This window comes from Octodon degus, unplaced genomic scaffold (genome assembly GCF_000260255.1).
Source record: "Octodon degus isolate 3935 unplaced genomic scaffold, OctDeg1.0 scaffold00068, whole genome shotgun sequence".
Classification (NCBI taxonomy): Eukaryota; Metazoa; Chordata; class Mammalia; order Rodentia; family Octodontidae; genus Octodon; species Octodon degus.
In genome coordinates, this window is record NW_004524644.1 from 12,631,161 (window position 1) to 12,638,182 (window position 7,022).

Here is a 7,022-nt window from a genome sequence, read left to right on the forward strand (position 1 = left end):
AAAATCTAGCTAAATATGAACATACTATTTTAAATTTCTGATTTTTGTGAAGTTACAATAATTATATCTGCTGTCATCAAATGGTATTCTATATTTTGAATATCATATATAGCTATCTCTGTGACTACAATCTTTCAAATAGTAATTCCCAGGTATAGGACCAACTACAAGTCTCCATCTTTTATCATTTACATCTTTACTGTACAACACATTCCATTGGCTTTTATCACAAATTCCTATAGTGCTCTATTAAAACTTTTTTCATAACATATTCCTGTCTCCTGAATCCTAGATTCATTGATTTAACTGTGTATTTAACCTCTGTATCTAGACATATAAAAGCTTGCTTAAACTTAATGGGTTCAAATAGAACTCTTTTTTAACTGGTGGACATAATCACTGAGTAGATTCAGAAGGAGCTTTTAATTTTAACATATAGTTGAAAATGTAAGCAGGCTTCTTTTGGTGGTCCTGTGGCAATGTTCAGATGCAAATTATGTGAAGGATTAGTTATGAGAAGCAGTCATAAAAGGTGCATGGTCTTTGGAGCCTAGTAAGATTTGGGTTTCAAATATTATTTTTTTAAATGTATTTGGTACAGGGCCTCACTACGCAGCTCGGACTTGTAGTGATCCTCTTGTTTTTAGCCTCCCCAGCAGTTGTATCACAGGCGTGCGCCGCCACTCCTGGTCTCAGTAGCCTACTCAGTGTGACCAGGGTGGGCCTAGCACAGCGTGTGGTGCCAGGGATCAAACCCTTGTCCTTGCATTTGCCTAAGCAGCACTTAGTCCATTGATCTAACTCACTAGTTCATGGGGTTCAATTTTAAATATACGATTCTTAGATTTTTCTTAGCTTTTCCGAACCTCAGATTACACTCAGGTCAAAAGAACATAGCTGTATGTTTTTCTTGTTTGTGCAAGGACTAAAGGAGATGATAGAACAGGTTTATCATTCAACAGTTGGTCAGTTTGATTTACATTCTCCAAGAGAGTTTCTAGTGAGACTGTCATAGGTCATGACATAGTACCATGTGGAAAAAGATTCTAAAGCTAGACCTCAAATAAAATAATTTAAGGAATTAAAACTCTTAAAGTACATGTCTAAGATCCTTCGAAGAAAGGAACTCAGGGGAATTCCACATCTCACTTGTTTTCTATAGGCGATACTTTACTAACGGTGCAGAAGTAAGGGATGTCCTGACAACTGAGGTCTTAGTGGACACAGGTGGCAGAAATTTGAAGCCAAGAACTGCTAAGATACTGAAAATTTGCATGGCAGGTGCTAGAAATGAGAGAACTGATGTGACAGGGAGACCTGGAAAATTACTTAGGAGTTCCTTCATCTGTCAAATATTGAACTATTGGCCATGAAGATAGAATCTGAGGGCTCTGCTTCTTTTTCCTCCGAGAAAGATCCTAGATGCTGTTAAGTGAACAGTGTGTGTGTTGGGTGGTGGCAATGCGCTGAAGCTATTAATGTGAAGAGACCCTTGCTGAACGTGGGGCATAAAACTTAAAATCAGTACATTATTCATAGCAGAACCAAACCTCTCTGTGTTCTTAAGTCAGCATTATACCAGCTGTGAACAATGTGGCATCTTCAGAGTTCAACATAAATAAATCATTAGTTATATAAAGAAACCTGGAACATGGTAAAATTTTTATATCAAATAGGAAGTAGACACTAATTCAGAGAAATATCAGGTACTGTTTCATGTAAGGACAGTAGAGTAACATTTAAAATAAAATTAACTTCAGAGCTCATGAAAATAAACTATAAAATATGAGAAACAGAATAAAAATATAAAGCTTTCTATAATCTGTGAAAAATCAGGGCAAATAGGAAAAAGAGTGGCTTGAACTGTAACAAGCTACAACACTCCAAAATGATTTTAAAAATTTAAATTACAAACTAAATGATTGATAGAGGCATTTATAATAATAACATTTTTAACATTTATAAGACTTGGGCTGGGGCGATGGCTCAATGGAATAAGCACTTTCCTGGCAAGCTACAAGGGCCCAAGTTCAACCCCCAGCTCAAAAAAAATTTTTAAGATTATTAAGAATAAAACATACAGACTTGGTCAAACTTCTATTTCTGTTGTTTGTGAATGTGTCACTTCTACAACAAACATACAAAATTCTAATTATTTAAAATTAAAATAGTATTCATAATTTCAATATACTGATACACTTTTATGCAACCTGTCCCTCATTTATGATTTTTTTTAAACTGGGGATCAAACTCAGAATTTTGTTCTTGCCAGGCAGGCACTTATGCTGCTGAGCTATCTTCCCAGCCAAAAAAATATTTTATTTGTCATCAAATAGACTGTATGATATTTATTAAAAGTGTAAACATGATTAATTTCATCATGATTTTTTTATGATTCACATGTTTTTTTTTATTTTAAAAAGACAATAGAACTATAAAAACAATACAGTGTTTCAAACAAGATGATGAGAAAATAGCAATGGTCATTATATTGCGTATTGTTGTCTTCAAAGTAGTTGCCAAGATCAGCAGGGACGGGCATGCAAAACTGAGCAAACAGCATAAGCTCTAACTGTTCCTTTCAATTAACTGTTAGACATTAGTAGTACAATTATCTTAGCTATCTTCAGTATATATGCATATCTTTCGCATGTAACTTCTTTTTTCATTTCCCTCTTCCCAGTTGCTCTTCCCTATTGAAACAGTTTCTTTCCAATTCAATGTATCTATTATAACTTTTGTGTATTATTTATTGTTCTAGTTTGTTACAATAGGGAAACACTACAATGTCTACATATACAAGTCTGCTTTATTTCACTTATGAGTATGGTCTCTAGTTGCATCCATTTGCCTCTAAAACCTAAACATTATCTTTCTTTATAGCTTAGTAGTACTCCACTGCATAAAAATACCACATCATTTTTATGTGTTCCTTCATTGATGGGCATTTGTATTGTTTCCAAAATTTATCTGTAATTAATTGTATATTTGTCTCAGATGCCCATTCTTGCATTGGGTCATTAAATTTGTGTGGCTTGAATTTTTTTCAATTATTTCTATGTTCTAGATTGAAATCTTTTGTCTGAGGGACAGTAGCTAATTTTTTCTTCCCAATTTGTGCATTTTATTTTTACTCTATTGATGATTTCTTTTGATATATAAAATCTTTCTAATCAGATGTAATCCTTGTTGTTGATTCTTTGAAGTACTTTCCCTGATGTTTTGTTTTTTTTTTTTTTATGAGTACTCTGCCTACCCCTATGCCTTCAAAATATCTACCTACTTTCTCTTTCAGTAGATTCAGTGCTTAATGTTTTAATATGTAAACTTTTAATCCCTTTTCACTTTAATATAGTGCATGGTGATAGACATTGATCCAGTTTTAATTTTTGGCATGTGGAAGTCAGTTTTTCCAACACCATTTATAAAGAGGCTATCATTCTTCCTGTGAATATGTTTATCACCTTTGTGGAAGGTAAGGTAGCTGAATGTGTTTGTAGTTATGCCTTCATCTTCTAATGTATTTCATTGCAAGGCTGCTCTTTTTTTTTAATTTCCAGTACCATGTTAATTTTATTGTAACAGTTTTGTAGTACAATTTTAAACCAGGGATTGTAATGCCTGCTGCCTTGCCTTTGTTGGCCAGGACTGCCTTTACTATGCTACATCTTTTCTGATTCCAAATGGATACATGAGGTATACTAAGTATATTTTGATTGACATTGAAATAAATCTGTATAACAATTTTGGGAGTATGGCCATTTTCATAGTGTTGTTTCTTCCTATTCATGAGCAAGGAATAGCTTTCTATTTTCTGATATTCTCTTTGATCTTCTTTTCTCAGAGTATTATAATTTCAATGTATAGATTTTTACTTCCTTTGGTAGACCATGTGTTTAATTCTTTGGATGGTAATACAAAGCGTGTGATTTATATAATTTCTTTCTTAGTGAGTTTGTTGCTTATGTACAGGAGGACTACTGATTTTTGAGTTTGATTTCGTATTCAGTCGTGCTACTGAATTTGTTCATTAATTCTTGATGTATTTAGGAGGTAGTTTTTGCAGGCTTTCATGTAAAGTATCTTGTCATCTACAAATAATAGTAATTTAACTTCTTCTTTTCCTATCTTTATTTCTTTTATTTCTCTCTCTTCTTATTGCTGTGGCTAATGTTTTCAGAACAATGTTGAAAAGGAGTAGTGATAGCACACATATTTGTCTTGTTCTTAATCTTACAGTGATAGATTTCAGTTTTTGACCATTTAGTATGATGTTGACTATTGCTTTTTATAGATGGCTTTCATAAGATAGAGGAGCTTTTATTTATTTTTTGTATTTTTTCTATAGCACCAATTATTTGAACTGTGGGTCTCCTAGATAAAAATTTCATTGTATAACATCAATGAAACAAAATGGGAAACTATGGATCATATCAGTAAGCATGTTTCCTGTATTTTATGCAAAATCAGAAATACTGCATGATCTATGTATTTTTGCCCAGGATGATACTGTTGAGTCTGCATTTCCACTCCAAAGATGGATCTCAGCTTTTTTGTAGTCAGATGCAGTTCCCAAACATCTTATCTTCAGCTCATTATGTACTAACTGTTATAAAAGCAGAAAAATAAAATAAATATGGAGGGAAGCTGGAGGAGAGCGAGAGGAAGGGGACAGAAGAATTATGAAAGGCTATATACACGTGTTGGCTCTTCAAAAGCAAGATAACTATTATATACTTCAAGCATATACCAATAAAAATCAGAAGTAAAATAAAACACTAATTCTACTAACGAAGCTGACCTTCTTATTATCCTTATTAATAACTTAAAGTCAATGTAACACCAGAATTTCTAGTGTGCTGGTGAAATTAGACTTTTTTCCCTGCAGGCTTGTTTACTTCATGTATCATGTTGTATGGAAGGAGACTGATGAAAGAAAAATATCCTTTATACAAAGGGTTTTCGAGTACATTTTGTTTGGAGACTTCATAAATGTTTTTATCTTCAGAAGAAATTAAAAGCATTGACAAACATTTATTGTTGTTGTGATTTTATTTATTTATTTTTTGGTGCAGGGTCTCACTACACAGACCATATTCATAGTGATGCTCCTGATTCGTGCCTCCCTAGTGCTGGGATTACAGGTGTGCTCTGCCATGCCTGGACTCAGCATGGACAAAATTTAGACCACATTGATGTATTTATCATGATTAGAAGAAAACTTGAATTGTGCAGGCTAGCTGTTTAAATAATTTTAGTATTTAGTAAATAGATTTGTTATATTAATTTTTAAAGTTAATTAATGTATTAATGTCCTAATTTATAAAACTTAGCTTGAGACATGGAAGTTTTTCATGCTGAAGATAGATTATTGCAGATTCTCTATAAACCTGTATGTATTATCTTATCAAATTTCTGTACATATAAAAAGTCAGCCCTTTTTATACTCCAGGTTTTATAGTCAACATTAATTTTTTGGAGTTATTGTTGCAACATTTAGGGAACTTATACTTTGACATGTGTATATTTTTCTTTTTTGGAAGCTAATCATAAGATACGATGTCATAGGCAATGTACTTAACCGGCAATATAACGATTCTAGAAAAAAATGCAAATTGTTAGTCAATACTTTTTCATTGACTGTGTGGTATTTATCACAGTCCTGAAATACATATTTGTAAATCAATTTTATATCTGAGCTTACCACTACAGAATGGCTTCTAGAGTTTGAAATTCATCTGATTGAGAGTTGTGGCTCATTATTTACCCAGAAAGTTTATAAAATTTATATAGTTAAGCAAATAGATGTGTCAAAGCTTAAATATTAAGCAAATGACAGTCACATAAAGGTATGTATACATACAAGTGTAATTTTCAATGTATATGTACTATAGAATCTGGTGTAACTTTGATTTTTTAAATTTTATTTCTACAATAAAATATTTAAATATAAATGTATGGTACCTTCAATTTTTTTACATATGTTAAAGGATTAATTAACTATATAATAATTCCATATTGACAATTGCAACAACTTTACAAAAGTAATTTCCTTAATATAGAATTTGATGCTAAAATAATAAAACTTTAAAAATTAAAACTAAATTTTATTACTAAATGAGTAAAGGTTGAAAACATTTTTATCTTAAAACCTCAGGACTGCATGGTTAATCAGTGTAATGTTATTAATAAAATTGACTATGAAGCCTTTCATCATTTCTATGAATTTCAGAACACACTTTGTTTACATGCTTTTGTTTCACTTTTTATGATGCAAAATGATCATACAAACAAAAATCAAAACTATGTTTCAATTTCAATTCCTAGGAAGTGACAGCCATTTTGTTGAAAATGTTATCACATCAACATTTATTTTATTGGGCTGGCAAGATAGCTCAGCAGACTGATACGTCTGCTTAGGCAAGTTTAAGCAAGTGCAAGGTCCATTGTTCAATCCCGGCACCACATGTCCCACCAGCTCTACCTCCAGGGCAGGCTGAGAAAGCCACAGAATCAGGGCACATGCCTGTTATCCCAGTGCCTCCTGAAAGCAGGAGGATCAGCACAAATCTGAGATGCATAGTGAGACCCTATACCGATATTTTTTAAAAAAAAGCAAAAGAAAACATTTATTTTACTGTCAGGAGCAGTAAAGTCTATTCTCAAGTTTATTATTTATTTATTCATCTTTGATAATTAAAATGTTTCCACTCAGTAGAAGAGATTCTCTGAACAAGAGGATGGTGATTTTAGATATTTAGAAACAATTTTAATTCTTGTGAAATGGAATTGTATCATCAGAAAATGTGCATTGTAGCACAGCTGAAATTTGAACAAAGAAATATATAGATGAGTTTTTTACATTACTAAAAACTATGTAGCTCAAATTCTTCTTCAGTTTATTACAAAAAAATTAATACAGCACAGAACAAACACTTTGTAACATTGGTGTGCAGAGAGTTAAAATTTTTCAAGATTTTGTGTTCTAAATCAGGTGATATTTATTTTAGTACTTACATATA